We start from the raw sequence: 20,002 nt of genomic DNA, 5'->3' as shown, positions 1-20,002 counted from the left end.
AAAGTACTTGAACTTTTAAGATATAATTCGTCTTGGTGAAATACTCGTCTTGGTAAAATACTAATTACAAGCATCACTCGTCTTGAGACTTCACTGTTTTTTCATTTCTAATGCAAATAAGACAACTTTGCATTCGTCCATAAACTAGATTGCTTTAGAATGCTTTAGTCAATAAGTCAAAACATCTTGCCTTTGCATTTATCCGTCCATGTGTGGACGTGTACTATGTTTCATCCCGTCTGTTTCTGGGATGAACGTTTTGTGGACGTGCCATTATTTGTCCATGTGTGGATGTATACTATGTTTCATCCCATCTGTTTTAGGGACGAACATTTTGTGGACGTGGCATTTCTTGGGGAAAGTTTTCTTGTCTATACTTGGAATTGAAGTTACATCTCCGCGTCTGAAGAATTTCCTCGTCTTGGGCTTTTCGGCCTTGTTGTGGGTTAGTTCGAACGAAAATAGCATGGAGATAAGAAATTTACACAACATTTTGTACATAACATAAATATTGTTTACAAATAAGGCATATACATATTAATGCCCTTCTTTTTATTTAATAAATACAAACTCCATAACTTCGTCCATAATCACAACACAACATAAATAGTAAAGTAGTAGAATCAAACTCAAACAGCATAAAACATAAGTAGAACATAAGTAAACAGACAAGTATACTTCGTCCAAGCTCACTTTTACTGATAGTACCTCCTCAGGTGCTCCACATTCCAAAGGTGTTCCAATTTCCTCCCATCCAGGGCCTTCAAGTAGTAGGATCCTTGCCTTTTACAGTTGATAACTCTATAGGGTCCTTCCCAATTTGGGCCCAATTTCCCATGAGCTGGGTTTCTGGTTGCCAAAGAGACCTTTCTCAGGACAAGATCTCCTATGTTGAAACGCCTTGGCTTCACCATTGCATCATATTGCCTAGCCATGAGGTTCTTGTTTGCTGTCCTGTGTTCTGCATTTGCCCTTACCTCGTCTATTAGATTAAGGTTCAAACGGAGTTGCTCCTCATTGTCCTTATCTTGATACATCATCACCCTGTGATTGGCCATATGTACTTCTGCAGGTATGACTGCTTCGCTTTCATAAGCTAGTTTGAAAGAAGTTTCTCCCGTAGGGGTTCTCACTGTCGTCCTATACGCCCATAAAACACCAGGCAACTCATCTGGCCATACCCCTTTTGCCCACTCAAGCTGAGTCTTGATGATTTTCAACAAGGATCGATTTGCTACTTCAACTTGGCCATTTGCTTGGGGATGAGCGGGTAAGGAATAATGATTCTGTATTCCAAAGTGTGCACAGAAGTCCCTGAAGAGTGCATTGTCAAACTGTCATCCGTTATCAGACACCAATACCTTGGGCACTCTAAATCTACACACAATGTTCTTCCACACGCAATTTTTAACATTCTGTTGTGTGATACTTGCTAACAATTCAGCTTCCACCTATTTGGTGAAGTAATCGATGCCCACAATTAGAAACTTCATCTGCCATGTACCTAGCGGGAAAGGACCCAAAATGTCTAGTCCCCATTGCGCAAAGGGCCACGGTGCCATCATCAGGGTGAGGTACTCTGATGGTTGTCTGGAGACGTTGCTAAACCGTTGGCATTGGTCGCAGAATTTGACATATGCCTTAGCATCAGCTTGCCTGTTTAGCCAATAATACCCCGCACGGACGACCTTGTGGACAAGCGACCTAGATCTTGAGTGATTGCCACAGGCACCTTCATGAACTTCTCTTAACACGTAGTTTGCTTCATCTGGGGCTAAGCATCTAAGATAAGGTTGAGAAAAACCTCTTTTGTATAGCACCTCGTCTATTAGAATGTACCTAGCTAATCTTATCCTCAACTTCCTGGCTTCATCCTTCTCTTTTGGAAGTCATCCGTCTTTCAAGTATGATACAATCGGGGTCATCCAATTTTCTCGGCTCTCCACCTATTGTACTTCTGGGATATCTATACTTGGCATATACTGAATTTCATCAAATTCATCCACAATTTCATTTGCTGAGGCTTCCTTTGCTATGGTATTAGCTTCCACGTTCTCCTCCCTAGGGATTTGAACAAAATTAGCTTTTTCAAATCTTTTTATAAGGCACATCACCCTATTAAGGTATTTCCTTATCCGTTCTTCCTTAACTTCATATATCTCATTCACTTGTCCCAAGATCAACTGAGAATCACCAGGATGAGTATAGATTTGGCATCCACAGACTTAGCCAATTCTAGCCCTTTGAGAATGGCTTCATACTCGACTTCGTCATTTGTTGCTTGGTACTGCAAACGAACCATATGTTTCAGCTTGTCTCCTTCTGGGGATTGTAGGACCACACCAATTCCACCTGCATGCCATGTAGATGAACCATCCACATGGACGACCCATCTTTTACTGTCTTCGGTCTCATCATGATTTGGGGTAAAATTCGCATTGAAATCTGCTAGAGCTTGAGCTTTTATGGCATGCCTTGGCAGATATCTAATGTCAAACTCACTTAGCTCTACAGCCCACTGGATCAATCGTCCTGCAACTTTCAGTCTATTCATTGCCTTCTTGAGCGGGTGATCTGTCATGACGTTAATGACATGCGCTTGGAAATAATGCCTTAGCTTCCTGGAAGCGGTTATCAATGCGAAGACTAATTTCTCCATTTGTGGATATCATCCTTCTGCTCCCCTCAATGCCTTACTTGTATAATACACAAGCCTTTGCATTTTGTTTTCCTCTCTTATCAATGTTGAACTCACGGCATGCTGAGTTACTGCTAAGTACAAATACAACTCCTCTCCCACCACGGACGGACTCAACAAAGGAGCTGTGGAAAGGTAGGCCTTTAGATCTTCGAAAGCTTTCTGACACTCGTTAGTCCATTAAAATGCTTTTTTAAGAATCTTAAAAAATGGCAAACATTTGTCAGTGGCTTTAGAGACAAACCTATTAAGTACAGCCACTCGTCCAGTGAGGGATTGGATTTCTTTGGTATTTTACGGAGGCTTCATATCCGATATTCCTTGAATTTTATCAGGATTTGCTTCAATTCCTCTGTGGGAGACCATAAATCCAAGAAACTTCCCTGATGATACTCTGAAAGCGCATTTGCTAGGATTCAGCTTCATGTGGTACTGTCTCAGTGTGTCAAATGTCTCCTGGAGGTCGTCTAGATGCCTTCCCTCGTCCTGACTTTTCACCAACATGTCATCTACATAGACTTCCACATTCCGCCCGATCTGCAAACGAAACATGTGGTTGACTAATCTCTGATATGTCGCCCCTACATTCTTTAAGCCAAAAGGCATCACCTTATAACAGAATAATCCTTGACTGGTGACAAAGGATGTTTTCTCTTGGTCTGCTTCGTCCATTCTTATCTGATTGTATCCAAAGAAAGCATCCACGAAGCTAAGTAATTTGTGGCCTGCAATGGAATCTACCAACTGGTCAATGCGCGGTAGTGGGTAACTATCCTCGAGGCAAGCCTTGTTTAAGTCGGTGAAATCTACGCACATTCTTCACTTGCCGTTTGCTTTCTTGACCATTACTACATTGACCAACCAATCCGGATAGTACACTTCCCGAATAAACTTCTCCACAATAAACTTCTGAACCTTGTCTTTGATAACATCATCTCTCTTAGGGGCAAACACCCTTTTCTTTTGCCGCACTGGCTTGGAGGAAGGACATACATTCAGACGGTGGGTAATGACATTAGGGTCTATACCCGACTTGTCCTCATGACTCCATGAAAACACATCAATATTTTTCTTCAAAAACTGGATGAGGTCCTTCTTAATCTTTTTTTCTAGATTTGCTCTGACCCTGGTACACCTCTTAAGGTTATTTTCATCCAAGGAAATATCTTCCAATGATTCGGTAGGCTCTGCTACAACTCTCTTTTCTTCAATATTCATGGCTTGAACTTGTTCGTCCATGGCCAACATAGCTAGGTAACATTCTCTTGCTACCAGTTGGTCTCCTTGCACTTGTCCCACTCCGTGTTCTGTTGGAAACTTGATTGATAGGTGGTAGGTGGACGTAACAGCCTTCCAACTATTTAAAGTTGGCCTTCCAATTATGGCATTGTAGGAGGATGAACAATTTGCCACAAGGAAGTTCACGTCCTTGGTGAATTGTCACGGGTATGCCCCCACTACCACTGATAATACAATAGTACCCACAGGCTGTACTTTCATTCCACCAAAACCTACCGGGGGGAGTTCACTGGACGGAGCTGGTCTCGTCCTAACCTCATCTGTTGAAAAGCTGGGTAATAAAAAATGTCCACCGAGCTTCCGTTGTCCACTAGCACGCTTTTGGTTGTGTAATCGGCAATGAGCAAGGAGATGACGATAGCATCATCGTGAAGGTGATGAATTCTCTCAGCATCTTCATCCGTAAAGGTGATGGCTTGCTTGTCCGTAGACCTCGCCCTTGGTGATCATCCAGAAAGTTGGACACTCTGCACCACCTTTAAGTATGCTTTCTTAGACTTGGATGACTGGCCTGTCGAATTCCCCCTATAATGACTCTTATTTCTCCGAGCGGTGGTCGTGATGATTCTTCCATCTTTCCTTTCAATTTCTCGTCCCTGTGGTCTCGTCCAAGGAAATTCCTCAACTTCCCTTGCTGTATGAGATTTTCAATTTGCTGTTTTAGATCAAAACACTCGTCTGTATCATGACTGTGATCCCTATGGAAGCGACAATACTTGTTTTTATTACGCTTATTGGGATCTCCCTTCATTTTCTCCTGTCACTTCAAAGAAGGATCATCCTTGATTTGCATAAGGACCTGCTCAAGTGGCACGTTCAATGGGGTATATTGCTGGTTCCGCACTGAAGAGCCTGGCTTCTTATTATCTCGGTTTTTCCTCTCTTCCGTTCGTCCTTTCTTTGGACGAGAACCTTGCTCTGGATGGCGACTAGGGTTTGCCTCTAATCTCTTCCTCTTCTTAGAAATGATCGCGTCTTCTGCATTCATAAAATTTTGAGCCGAATGGATGAGCTCGGCCATAGACTGAGGTTCTTTTTCATAGAGTTTATGTATAAACAAATCCGAGTTCACCCCATTATGGAAAGCCGCCAATAAGAGCTTATCATCTACCTCGTCCACACTTAGGGCTTCTCTGTTGAAACGGGTGATGAACGACCGTAGGCTCTTGTTCTTTCCCTACTCTATGGTCAATAAGCTGGACGAGGAACACTTGTGTCTTTGTCCTCCAATGAAGTTATTAACAAACAACTTGCTCAACTCTTCAAAAGAACTTACCGAATTCGGGGGTATTTTGCTGAACCAAACTCGTGCTGGGCCCTTGAGGGTAGTAGGGAAGGCTCTACACATTATTTCGTCGGGAACCCCTTGAAGATGCATGATGGTCTTAAAGGTGGAAGTGTGATCAAACGGGTCCCGTATTCCATCATACGAATCCAGAGAAGGCAACTTGAACTTTGATGGTAGAGGGTGACCGTTGATAGAAGCCATAAAGGGGGAATAAGTTCTGTGGACTAAATTTTCTATAGGATTTGCCCTTCTCATATTCTCTTTCATTTCCTCCATGACTCTCTTCATTTGGTCCATCTCTTCCTTCAAATGTGGTACCGTTCGTGAAGTGGTGCCTCTTAACTGACTTCTAATCTCAGTATTCTCTTTATCATCATGACTCTGTGTTTGTCCTCCTCTTTCACGTTCTTCACGTGCCTGCTTCCTTTGATTAATTTCCATTCTTAACTCTTGGTTTTGGCGAGTCAACTCCGCCATTGTGGTCGCCATTGATTGCACATGTTGGACAGATGAAGTCTGCATGACCGGTGCAGATTGGCGATCGCGATGAGGGTTGCTTGAAGCATCTCTGCTTCCCTGATGGCCTGGGCTAGTAGCCCTCGATTTGGTCCGTACCATCAACCTTTTGTCACGGAGAAGAAAACTGTAAAACAATTTTCCCACAGACGGTGCCAGCTGATAACGATCAAGGAATCAGTTAGTTGAACAGCACGGATAGTGATGATGTTGACGGCCTGAGAGATAAGAAACAAGAGATCAGAGGAGATCGGGGTTGGCCGGTCACAAACCCTCTGAGGGTAAAGTTAGCCTTTTCTTCTGAAACAAAGAATTCTACACTTAAAGAGAGATAGTGTCTGGAAAATACTTAGCCTTTTCTGGTCAGAGATTCGTGCCCTTTTATAGGTTTAGGAAATGGTTATCCGTTGGATAACTTCCCCCATTTTCATGGAGTCCAGAGTATATAACATGATTACTGCTATAGCAGTTATCTTTTCATGTCTAAACCGCTGTTAGGCTCATCCTAAGCACTGTTGGATGGGAGATTGTTCATCAGTTAGGAGACGTCGTCCAGAGATCTCTATGGACGATGGACAGGCAGCTAATCTTTGTGACCCTTGTGGACTAAGGACGAGTGTTCACTCTTTTACCCTTTATATGGACGACCTCTATGGACGAATTAGGAGTTGGTCATTTTTAGACACCATCAATAATAATAATAATAATATAAAATTTACCAACAATTATATTTTTCAATGAAAAGTGTTACGTCCATAACATTTTTCGCAATATTTTCACAACAAAATTTATGTGGAAAGTTGTTACTAGTTTTAATTTGAACCCACCACTAAAATTATTTTTTTACTCATCAATATTAACTAATAACAATCTGTTATTTAAAATTTATTGTGAAAATATTATAGTAACATTTTCTTATCCATTATATTATTTCCCCTTTTCCCAGCCTTCATTTCGTCCATACGTTTTTCTTTTCTTTTTTTTTCTTCTTCTTTTTCTCCTCCACACGTTGTCCTTCCTTATCCCTATCCCCCTTCTTTTTTTATCTTCTTCCTTATTTAGCACAACTCTCTCTCTCTCTCTCTCTCTCTCTCTCTCTCTCTTTTACTTGATTCCAGAATGGGGTATTATGGTAAAAGTGTTGTGAGAGCATTTTCTCTCCAGGCTTTTCCTTCCGATTTGGGAGGATGAAATTTGTAGGCCTGGGAAAGAAAATTTTTTGCCGGGTTTTCCTCCCTTCCTATTTTCCTTAGCTTGTTGAACAGTGGAAAACACTGTTTTCCTCAACATTTTCCTTCCTATGTTTTCCTTCTCCCCTAAATTCACCCCAACCAAACACAGTGTTAGTTTTTGACTCAACCAAATGGACTGTAAGCATTTTTTTTTTCTTCCACAATGTACCACTAACCTCCATTCTTGTATTAGATTGAGCAATGGGCTTGATGCTAAATGACTAACGGTTGAGTCACCCTTGTCTATGGGTTTCATCTTACTAAACCTAACCTTTTTTTCATTTAATAACCGATTCATTCAAAGAATTGGTCTATCTTATATAAGCAATTGATGAAGATTTATGGTTGTATGATCATCAAGTATAGTTGCTTTTCCATATCACCATATGCATGATAATTATCTTCAAAAAAGAATTGTGACAAGAACTTGAGGGGCTTGTTGGCAGACTTAGATTTGAACTAGATCCATTTAGATGATAATATAATACATATCCAAAAATGAATACATATTATCATATGGATAAATTTAATACAATTGAACGCTGAACCCAATTCTTACCTTTGTGTTGACATGGGTTGATCAAGATTGTTCAAATCACAATCTTTGGTTGTAATATTGTGGGCCTTGATGGGTATGTGACCCAAGCCCACATGGAAATGTAACTATTCCTTCACATATGGAATGATGAAAAAGGCCTAGTGGCAGTTAGGCCTCCCTTTTCTGCTTTTTCTAACTGAACTAGAAATTCTTCTAAAATAGGGCCGGTTCATTCAAGACCATGGTTTAAGCATGGTTTTAAAAACCGGTACGGTGAAAGAACCGGAAAATGAACTAATTACTGGTTTTATGGTCCGACCGAGGTCCGATCGATGGTCGAACCGGTGACGTCATAAATAATTTAATTAATATTTATTTAAATTATATAAATAATTAATAATTTTTTAATATACTAAAAACATAATTAGACTCATGACTAGCACATCACAAAGAGTTTAATGCCACACATTTACTGATTTACAACATTTATCAACAAGTCATTGAAAGCCCATAAAAAAATCCTTCTCCAATTAGGCAATTACAGGGAAAATCAGTCAACAATTTATACAAAATAATGATTTGGCTTATCATTCATATTCTATTCTATTCAATAGATACACATATTCATATCCTATTCAACAGACTCAACAATTTATTCAAAATGGTGACTTGGCTTATCATTCTCCCTGTTTTGCTTCAAATCCACCAAAGTTACCATCCAAACCCAACCACAAAAAATGTAGGGCATCCAAAGCCAAAGGACATCCAAACAAACTCAACTCATCTATAGCTTTGTCTTCTAATAAAAAGATACACACACACACACACACACACACACACATATATATATATATATATATATATATATTAACTATTAGTTTATTACCTGATGAAGCCGGAAAAAAAAAAAAAAAAAAAAAAAAAAAAAAAAAACCAGAGAGTGCAGAGAGTGAGGGCGAGGGCGAGGGCGGGGTTAGAAAAAAGAAAAAAAAAACCCTCAACTTGACCGATCTGAGGGAGAGGGTGCCGCTGCCGCTGCCGCTGTTGCTGTGCGCGAAGCAGAGAGTGAGGGCGAGGGCGAGGGCGAGGGCTGGCTTGGAAAAAAGAAAAAGGAAAAAACCTCAACTTGACCGATCTGAGGGAGATGGTGCCACTGCCGCTGTGCGCGAAGCAAAGAGTGAGGGCGAGGGAGAGGGCGAGGGCGAGGGCGGGCTTGGAAAAAAGAAAGAAGAAAAAACCTCAGCTGAGAGAGCTTGTGCGCGGTGCGTAACGGTGCCGGTGCCGGTGTGCGGTGCGTGACGCAGAGAGAGCTTGAGTGCTTGACCGATTGTGAGATGAGAGAGTTGAGATTTGAGGCTGAGGCAGAGTGATCGTGAGGCTGAGGGCTGAGGCAGAGTGATTTCGTGAGTGAGATGGGAATGGGAGAGTCAGAGAACTTTAGGCTTAGGAGTTAGGAGTTAGGGTTTGTTTCTACATTTTAGGACATTTGTGGAAATTCAAAGCACCAAAACGGCAGCAAAACGACGTAGCTTTCCCAGGAAAATCAAAAAAAATTCCAACCGGTCATTAACCGGTTCGACCTCCGGTTTTTCCGGTTCTCAAGTTGAACCAGACGGTTTTTACTGTTCATCGGTTTTTTAATGATTTTCGGTTTTATATCAAAACCGGACCGGATTAGAGACCGGTTCCCAGTTGAACCGGTCGGACCGGCCGGTCCGGTCCGGTTTTTAAAACTATGGGTTTAAGACCCTCTTTCTGATTTCTCAAATCTCGATCTCATACTTCTCTCTCTCTCTCTCTCACGCTCACGCACACGCACACGCACACGCACACGCACATCCAATCTCGAACCTTAACACCACCACCCCCAGGGATTCCAGGAGGAACGACAACCCACACTACGGCGATGGTGCCAGTCCTGGGTTCTCTCTCTCTCTCTCTCTCTCTCTCTGTGCTATAAATGTCTATGAGCTAGGCCTATGGTTAATGGGTTTTTCTGGGTTTTGATTTTTTTTTTTCTCTTTTTTGTTTTATTTTGGTGCAGTAAAATCTTCATTGTAGGCTTAGCCAAGGACACCACCTACGGTAAGAGAGAGCATTCTATTCTTTTCTATGATTCTCTTGATGAGTATTTTTGAATCTGTAATGGGGGGGGGGGGGGGTTTACTATTGTTGTTGTGTGTGAAAAGTTACTGTTTTTTGCGTGTTTGTTTCTGTTGATGGGTATTATTTGAATGTGTGATATATTATATATATGATGTAGTTCTTGTTGGTATTTGACTGAGTTCAGAAACCTTGGTGAGTTACTTTGAGAAGTATGGAAAGATAACAGATTCTGTTATCATGAAAGACCGGCATACACATCGACCAAGGGAATTTGGTTTGATAACCTATGAGGATCCTTCTGTTGTTGACCAGATGATCCAAGAGACCCATGTCATCAATGGCAAGCAGGTTATTCTATGTTCTCTTAAATAGTGCGATTCTACTTGTTTTCTTGTCTATAACAAATTATTAAATTTTATATGTATGTGTGTGTTTGAGATCCTCTTAGAAGTTTGCTGCATTGTGGTTTCTCTATTGCAGTGATATTTTTTTTTTTTTTGGGTGGATAATTGTTGAGGTGTTTAATAGTTGAGGAATTCGATAGCAGTATTAGATTCACTAAATACTTTTCATAATCGCTTTGTCATTATCAATATAATTCCAAAATTGTGACAAATTTAAATAGCATCAATGATTATTATTGTTATTATTAATTACTACTACTACTTTGGTGTGCAACATTATAATTTTTTTTTCCCTTTATATCCCTATTTTGCAATTGATTTTTTGAGGTTTCAACATGCATAATCAGAACTTTGTGTCATTTTTTTGTTCCTTTCCTTCCTATGAAGACAAGATATGCATATTTAATTGAAGGCTAGTTTGAAGGACTAACGGTTTCTCCTATGAATGATATTCAAAAATAACTCCACTATGGGGAGAGGTGTTGTCAGGAAATGGCAAAGAAAGTAGCCTAATGAGTAATGAGGTAGGTTTACATTCTTTATTTTTAACATATATTTACTAATTAATCATTCTGTCAATATTGGAATTAAAGAAGAAGTTCGAAAATGTTAAGAGCCTTCTATCTTTAACTTTAAACAGATATTTACTAATCAATCATTACGTCAATGTTGGAATTTAAAATGAAGTTTGAAATGTTGAGAATGAGAGCCTTCAATCTTTAACTTTTAATATCTTGGATTCTAGCTTTCCTGGAGACATCTATAATTCTCACTTCTTGTTCTATTTGGATGCAGGCTTTTGGCGGCAGTGATGCCTGAAATGCTTCTTACAAGTTATACATTTCATGCAGATCTTAACTACAGTCAATGCACATTTGTTCCTATTTCTTATTCTCATTTCTTTTTCTGAAGTAATGAAAAACTCTAAGAAATGGGACACAAGAATTGCAAATTCTGGAACAGCTTTCAAGATTATCTTGTGCATAATCCTAACAAGTTATGAGGCTGATATAATACTGGCCAAAATTGTGTGCAATGGCATCTTCCCTATGCTGCGATTCTATATTTTAAATATCGTAAGCATTAGAAAGTATTTCAATTAGGTAGTATCACTGTCCTCTGCAATTTTTTCTTCAGGTTCAACCTGAATGACTTCAATTTTACACCCAGAAAACAAAACTATCAAAGGCCCTTGAAAATATCGATTCGAACAATTGCTACAAGCAACTATCAAAGGCCCTCGTAAATAAGAAAATAAAATTACTTTCAACTAGAAAATAAATTAATATCTGTTGCTGGTACTACTTAGTTGTGTTCATTAGTTGTTGAATGAATCTTTGATGTCAACTAGAAAACTGAGAACCCCAATCATTCTTCAAAAAAAAAAAAAAAAAAAAACCCCAATCATGCTTTATTTATTTATTTATTTTTTTGAAACCATCAAATCCAGAATAAATTAAGATAATCAATACAATAGAAAATTATAGTTCACTAAAACTAGCACTAGTTTATGGTACAGAAACATTGCCAAATTTACACCGATTTCACTGCGCCGAGCTGGCCCTCCTGAGAGTTACACAATGGCTAATATATATATAACGAAAGAATTGGCTCCTCCTCCTTTCCGTTGAGAAAAGGCAAAAAAGGAGTTGAAAGATGCCAGTGCTGAAAACATATCACTTTCTGTTCCTGCTCTCCTTCTCCCGCTTCTTGTAAAGCTTCTCAAGAACACGCTTAGCCTCACACAGGGGGAAGTTCGTCAGATCATAATAATGTGGTGCTATATCAATTATCCATTCACCACGAATATCAGTCGCCGTCCGAATGTAATTACTTTTTGTTTGAACATCTTCATTATAAATGACCCACTCCGGCTTGTGATCCAAGCAATTTGATGGATACAAGTGCACCACTTGGTTGTCCTTCACTGTCAAGTAGTGTCCAGTACGTTCCAGGTGAGCTACCTGCATGAAATATCCTGCTACCATAGCCTTCCTTATGTTGATGTAGTAATCACGGCTGTTGAAATTAGTGCTGCACAACCTGAGGTTAAACCTGGCCATGATACGCATGAGCTGTTGTCGAACATTATCAGCAGCCTTCAACACCCTTTGGTTGATGAAGTTCTCATAGCACCATAATGGGTCCTCGTTGTTTTGCTTGTATGCATGATACACATTCAAGAGCGTGAGGTGATCTCCATCGATGTGCCCAAACCTAGCTTTTGCTTCATCAGCAGCTTCCTGAGCCTCCCTAGGCCTGACAAAGCAATTGGGTACTGAAAGCATGGCAGAAATTGACAGAATTTCATTTGAACAGTTGAACTCAGGGCTAACTACGAGCATCTTTGTCATCTGAGGATCCAATGGAAATTCACTCATAATTTCGCCCAGCTTTGTCAGATTTCCATCATCATCTATCGCTCCCAGGTAATTCAAAGCCTCTAAAGCCCGCATCAATGTCTCTGGAGCAGGGGCATCCATAAAATCAAAATGCACTAGATCATTTATCCCCATTTTCTTCAAAGTAAGAACCGTATTTGCAAGGTTTGATCTTAACATTTCTGGATAGGTCTGTGGTTGAAGATCATTCTGGAAACTTTTCTCGGTGTAAAGTCGAAAGCATTTTCCAGGTTGAGTTCTTCCCGCACGCCCTGATCTCTGGTGTGCACTAGCCTTGGAGATCAGAGATACCAACAACGATTCCACACGCATTCGTGGGTCATAAACTTTTTGTTTTGCAAACCCAGGGTCAACCACATACACTATACCATCAATGGTCAAAGAAGTTTCGGCAATGTTTGTTGACACCACAATCTTCCTTCCAGCAGGACCACCCTCTTTCAAAGGAGGCGGAGCCGGTTCAAATATCTTCTGCTGCATAGCCGGAGAAAGAGAAGAATACAAAGGCACTACTTTGACAGGTCCCACCTGGTCACCCATATTTGCTACTTTTTTCGTTATTTTTCGACATGCATCTTCTATCTCCTCCTCACCAGTGAGGAACACAAGTACATCTCCAGGAGTTTCACTCCTATGAATTTGCACAACTGTTCGGATTGCTGCATCCAAGTAGTCACTTTCAGGCTTTTTAGTGTAAAATATTTCTACCGGATGAAGCCTCCCAGGAACTTTCATAAGCGGTGCATCAAAATAACTCTGAAAATTTTCAACCTCAAGAGTAGCACTCATTACAACTAGTTTCGGGTCAGGTCTATTTGTCAAAACTTGCTTTAGAAGTCCAAACAGAACATCAGTTGCCAATGTTCTTTCGTGAGCCTCATCAAGAATTATGACCTTGTAGCGTTCCAAAAGCGGATCTGTCATTGCTTCTCTTAAAAGCATACCATCTGTTAAATACTTCAAAACTGTTCTTCCACTGCTGCAGTCTTCGAAACGGATACTATAACCAACCTCTTCTCCGATAGTTACATCCATCTCTTCGGCAACACGGCGAGAAACAGACATAGCAGACGAGGTTGGGTGCACGCAACCATCATCTTCTTGCGCTTATCTGGAGTTGTTTTTATATCGATCGCTTCCAAAACGAAATAGGGAATCTGAGTGGTTTTGCCACTACCGGTCTCGCCGACTAGGATGACAGTCTGGTTTGCCTTGAGAACTTGCAAGAACTCTTCTTTTTGGTGCCAAACAGGCAAGTCTCTCCGCTTCACCAAAATCTCATAGTATCTTTGCGAGTACGGCCTTCCCGTCCAGCTATTGATCCCAGGGCCTCCACCAATAATACTACCACTTGCCGCAGAGGACGAGAAGCCGCCGCTGTTGATTTTGGCGATCTTCGACTTGTACACCGTGTCCAACAAGCTCACCTTCCTCTTCCTCTCCATTCCCATCAGTAAACACTAACCCTAACAATACGAACCGCACAGAACTCTATTGCTCCGATTAGCTATGAGATTTGACTAATTTTAGAGAGAGAGAGAGAGAGAGAGAGAGAGAGAGAGAGAGAATTTAGGGTGAGAGTGAGAGAGGGAGTTATCCTATAGGTATGAAAGTATGTATCTACTTCTATTTCACAACTTCGCCTTGTGATACATATAAGAACATGACCGACTTAGGGTGGGAGATAGAGTAACCGACTTAATCGTTCTTTGCTCAAAAAATAAAAGCATGACCGTACGGTTCAATCCACTAATTAACTTCCAATCCTAATTATATTGGGATTCCTTTTTCTACGTGGATAAACAGGATTTTAATAATAACAATAATCTATTATTTTCCATAAAAAATACCTTTTGATTTAATAAATTAAAATTTATAAATCAAACATCAATGGTTTCAAGATTAAGATCCAGAATCCTAATAATGCTAGAAACCCTTGAAAACAAGATCCTAATCCCATTAAGAATAAGGATCCGTTTGGATATAACTGAAAACTGAAAACTGAAACTGAAAACTGAAAAATACTGTAGCAAAATAATTTTTAAATGTGTGAATAGTACCGTGGGACCAATTTTTAATGAAAAAGTTGCTGAAAAGTGAAATTTGTGGGTCCGTGAACAGTACACGATGTGCACTGATTGGCTAAAAAAAGTTTGAAAAGTCAAAATTTGCGGTTACTGTTCATTGAACAGTACATAAACAGTAACCACAAGTCTAAAAAACACGTGAAAAAAAAAAAAGGGAAAAACGCAAACGCGCTAGAAATCAGCGCAATCCAAACGCAGCTTAAATTTCATTAAAGGATTTCATCTTGGTATATCTTCATATAGGCCACAACATATACAACACTTCAATTATAACATATATATGGATTAACAAAAAAAAAAAATTATAACATACAGAATTAATGGAAACAACACGTCTATAAAATGGTCAACAAACATAATTGATGATACATTGTCTTATTTATATCTAAATCTATATCTATATATCATATCATATATTATATAATAAAAATTGGGATTAGAAGCCGTGGTTGTACCAAGTGGTTTCATTAAATTGAAAAAAAAAATTTAGATTAAAAAAAAAAATATATATATATATATATATATATTTTGTTCTTATCTTCTTCTTTTATAATTTCTAACTTGATGAAAATTTGAATTGGATTACAATCCAAATTCTAATCATTTTATTATTAATTTATTTTTTACTATTTTTTTACTTAATTTATTAATCTATTTTTTACTCTCTTTTTTTTTTTAACAAATACTTCTTAGACTTCTATAGCTCTATGAACCTAAACGCTATACATAATGTTCCTAATGGATATATACTTATTTATTGTACTATTAAAAATGATGGCAATCTTTTTTTTTTTTTTTTTTTTTTTTTTTTTTTTTTTTTTTTAATGAGAAATAGGTGTATTTTATTACTAAACAGATAGAGCATCCTGAAAAACAAAAAGTTCAATACATGGTGGAGTTTCCTCAATCCAAGTAACAAAGTCATCTATTCCTTTGGTATGATGGGCCAAAGTGTGTGCCGACTTATTTCCAATTCGCTTAACATGCTGTATCTGTGTTCTTCGAAAAGCTTGCAAGCTATGATGAGTGTCCTGTATGACATTGTCAATGCTGGTTGGTGCCGTGGAGATATCATTCAGGGCAGTTGAAAGAATGGCAGAGTCTGTCTCGAAAATGACGTCCTGGAGTCCAATATATTTGGCGAAAGTGACTGCTTCATGTATGGCTTTTGCTTCGGCTTCAAGAGGTCCCAACGGCAGTGGCATGCACTTGCTCAGAGCTGCCACAACTGACCCCTCATGGTCACGTACCACAACACCAATTCCCACAGACTTGGAGACGGTTGATCTTGTACCACGGGAAGTTCGGCGGAGTCCACTGTATATCTGCTGGTTCCTTATGACGAGGTTTTGCCAGGCGAGCAAGCTGGTAGCTCTCAATCATGCTTCGGGCTTTGAAGATTATCTCTTGGCTGGACTGTCGTGTGGTGGCGGGCTTTGTTCCTTGTATACCACATACACCATGCAATGGTGACCACCAGCTCAAGCAGCTCCTTGCCTACATGTTGGATGAAGATGAGATGCCAAATGAAGTCCACGAATTCCCTGTAGTGTACGGCATGGATATCAATGGGTAGTGCAGCTATATTCCAAGTCTCATGGGCTTTTGTGCAATCCCAGAATAAGTGTCCGCTTGTCTCTTCACTTAGTCCACATGTTTCACATAGAGCCTCCTCTAGGATTCCATGGTGACAGAGGTTTACTTTGGTGGGTAGTGCGTTGTGGCATGCCTTCCATGTGAAGGTCTTGATTTTATTTGGAATGTTGAGGGCCCATATTGTGCGCCAGAAGTGGGTATGGTCAGATCCATGTGACGTGGTGCATGGGTTTGCAATTGCATGGGGAGATAAGGATAGTGCCACCTTATAAGCACTATTAATAGTGAATATACCTCTTGGGAGTATAAGCCCATATTAAGCGGTCTCTAATGGGATTTCGGCTCCTTGGTATTCCCAAGATTGCATCGGCATCAGCTGGCAAGAAGTGTTGTCGAATCATGTCTGCTTTCCTTTCACCCGTTTCATCATCTATGAGAGTGCAAACCCGTGAGTCTTGAGGTAGTGTGCCTGTCGGCAAGGTGACTCGAAAAGTGGAATGTGTAGGCAGCCACTTGTCAAGCCAAATCTGGATCAAGGAGCCATTTCCCACTTGCCATCTGCTGCCTATCTTAACCACCTCTTGGGCAACCATGATGCTTCTCCAAGCAAAGGAAGGTTCTGAGCCCAACTCTGCATGTAGGAAGTCAGTATTTGGGAAGTAGCGAGCTTTGAGAACACGGTGAACTAGGGAATGGGTGTTTGTTTGAAGTCTCCATCCTTGCTTGGCGAGAAGTGCCAAGTTGAAATCCTTTAGATTTCGAAATCCTAAGCCACCATCAGATTTTGGAACATAGACTTTATCCCATGACAAGCATGCCATTTTATTTCTTCCATTTGTTTGGCCCCACCAGAAGGAGCGCACCATGCCAGTCATCTCATCACAAAGTGTATCTGGGAGTTTGAAAACACTCATTGTGTAAGTTGAGATTGCTTGGGTGACTGCTTTAATGAGAATCTCCTTTCCTACCTGGGAGAGTAGCTTTTCTTTCCATCTTGAAAGCTTATTGTCTAATCTTTCCTTCAGAGCACGGAAGGTGTTCTTTTCTTATCTACCTATGAGCAAGGGTAGGCCAAGGTAGGTTTCATACTGTTGTATAACCTCAGCACCAAAGCATTGCTTGATCTCTTCCTGCAGGTCCTGTGTGGTGTTTCGACTGAAGAAGAGAGAGGTTTTCTCCCGGTTTATTTTTTGCCTAGATGCATGCTCATATGTCTCAAGAATTTGTCCAGTCTTCCCGGGTAGCTTAGCATAAAATAATATTGTCATCTGTAAAAAAGAGATGTGAAATCTGTGGGCCGAGTGGGCAGGCTACTATTCCTTTAAGTAGACCAGTTGCTGTGGCCTGTTGGAAATGAGATGAGAGTCCCTCTACACAAAACAGAAAAAGGAAAGGAGAAATGAGGTCCCCTTGCCTCAAACCCTGAGAAGGGATGATGTGGTCACGAGGCTTACCGTTTAACTTGACAGAATATGTAACTAAAGTAACACATTGCATTATAAGGTTCACCCATTTTTTTATCAAAACCCATCTTATGCATGATATCCCGAAAGCAACCCCATTCCACTCTATCAAAAGCTTTACTCATGTCAAGCTTTAAGGCCATCTCCCCTATTTTACCATTTCTTTTCTGGTTTAAGTAGCGCATTGTTTCAAAAGCGACCAAGACATTATCAGTAATAAAGCGGTCGGCCATAAAGGCACTCTGGTGTTCACTGATTATTTTTGGTAGGAACCTCTTAAGTCTGTTTGCAATGACTTTTGAGGCTAGCCTCGAGATGACATTGCTCAAGCTTATGGGTCTGTATTGTGTTATTTTTGTAGGGTTCTTGACTTTAGGAATAAGAATAATATGAGTTTCATTAAACTTAAGGGGAATAATGCTCAAATTTAAATAATCAAGTACAGCTTTAGTACCACAATCACCAGATAAAGACCAAAAGTGTTGGTAAAATAAAGGAGGCATACCATCAGGACCCGGTGATTGCTTTGAATGCATCTGCTTTAATGCTCGGTGGACCTCATCTACCTGGAAGGTTTGGCACAAGAATCTGTTCATAGAGTCAATAACAACTGGTTTGATTGTTGCAACAACTGCCGAAGTGTCTGTTGGACCATTGGAGTGAAAAATATTAGAGAAATAGCCCAAAGTAATATGTTCCATTGAGTGATCATTAGTCTGCCACCTGCCATGTTCATCAGTTAAACCTTCAATGAAGTTTTTCTGCTTGCAGTTGGATGCCTATTGGTGGAAAAAAGATGTGTTTCGATCTTCATCTATGATCCACATTTGCTTTGCCCGTTGGTGCCACATGGTGTTTTCTGTGTCCAGCCAATAATCAAGGGACTTCCTGGATTCGTTCAAATTTTTGTTGTGGCTGGTGATCAAGTGCCTACAACTCCTGTTCCAACCTTGCTATTTGGCATCCAACATGGCCAAATTTCATTTTGTTCCATGATGTTAAGGAAGCTCTGCAACTGTCATGGCAGTTTGTGATAGGTGTACCCTCCGGTTTGTAGAGCCTTTCCATCCATGCTTCTTGAATGACTTCAGCACAGTAAGGGTCCTTTAACCATATTGCTTCAAAGCAGAATGGAGGCTGTGATTTAGGTCGTCAATGTCGTATTGAAGGGAGATTGACTATGAGCATGAAGTGATTCGAAGCGGACGTTGGCACATGCTGTACGACAGTGTTTTGGAAAAGTGACTTCCAAGTTATGGTGGCAAGTGCTCCGTCCAAGCAGATGTAGGTTTGGCCATCAACTGGATGATTTCAAGACCAAGTAAATGGAGAGCCATTATAGCCCAAGTCCATGAAACCACAGTGATGGATCACTTTGTGGAACCGGTCCATTTGTCTAGTTGGCCGCAATCTCCCTCCACTCTTTTCTGTTTGGCTGATGATCTCATTATAGTCTCCAAGGCACAACCATGGAAGATTATTTGAGGGTTTTAAAGACTCGAGTAAGGTCCATGTTTCCTCCCTTTTGCTCGTATTAGGTTATCCGTAAAAGCCGGTTAGCCTCAATTTCAAACCTGTGTCATTACACAAAATATAGGCATCAATAAACCACCGTGAGAAATTTTGGACATGTACCTGTGTATTGGGTTTCCAAAGAAGAGCTAGTCCACCACTAAAGCCATCACTGGACACTACAAGTCCTTGGTTATAATCCCAATTCTATTTCATGCTATTCAGTTGTTCAGTGGTGAGTTTTGTCTCCATTAAGAACACACAAATGAGAGCTTTTTTCTTCTGTGCTCTCTTGAGAGCGTTAACTGTTTGGGGGTTCCCAAGCCCCCGACAGTTCCATCTTATTATATTCATTGCATCTGGCGGTGCTACGTAGCAGCCACCGCCGATCCCAAGTTGTTCACCAAAAGTTTACCCAGAGCCTTTGTTTTATCATCTAGGCGTTTTTTCTTTTTGTCTGTGAGAATCGCAATATATGGTTCAGTGTTATTACACTTACGTTTTGGGCCAAGCACCTGTTCAGTTTTTTTAGAGGTGTCCATTGCATGGGCCGGTGGCCTAAGTCTGCTCCATGTGCCAATTTTTGGGCCCACCAAAGATTCAGTGTTGCAGCTTAGGTGTGAGTTTGAGATGTGTGGTTCAGGTGTAATGGAGGTAAGGTCCTGTTGAGGTAGTGATGTCTTTTCGTGGAGTAGTTGACTTTAAGGGCTCATATATGGAAGTATTTTCATGGGCACGTGGGTAGGATTCTACCAATTGCATGGAGTTTGTATTTGGAGGGTAATTTATGGTGTGGTCAATTTCCGTAATGTGTGCATGGAAAAGATCATGATTTGATATTATTTCCTTATTTGTGGGGGT

General features: G+C 40.3%; 1 protein-coding gene, 1 long non-coding RNA gene and 1 pseudogene across 2 annotated transcripts in view; 2 read left to right on the top strand and 1 right to left on the bottom strand.

The window, feature by feature from the left end:
• LOC126720957 (uncharacterized) overlaps window positions 1–20,002 on the top strand; it is a 75,905-nt gene that overhangs the window by 14,588 nt on the left and 41,315 nt on the right. The gene's annotated exons all lie outside the window — the stretch shown is intronic.
• Window positions 10,370–11,190, top strand: LOC126720967 (uncharacterized). The gene is made up of 2 exons (XR_007653757.1): window positions 10,370–10,605; window positions 10,877–11,190. It is a non-coding gene; the product is annotated as an uncharacterized LOC126720967 (long non-coding RNA).
• Window positions 11,758–13,934, bottom strand: LOC126720953 (probable pre-mRNA-splicing factor ATP-dependent RNA helicase DEAH3; annotated as a pseudogene).

This window comes from Quercus robur, chromosome 4 (genome assembly GCF_932294415.1).
Source record: "Quercus robur chromosome 4, dhQueRobu3.1, whole genome shotgun sequence".
Taxonomy (NCBI): Eukaryota; Viridiplantae; Streptophyta; class Magnoliopsida; order Fagales; family Fagaceae; genus Quercus; species Quercus robur.
This window is presented reverse-complemented; position numbering and strand designations above follow the sequence as displayed.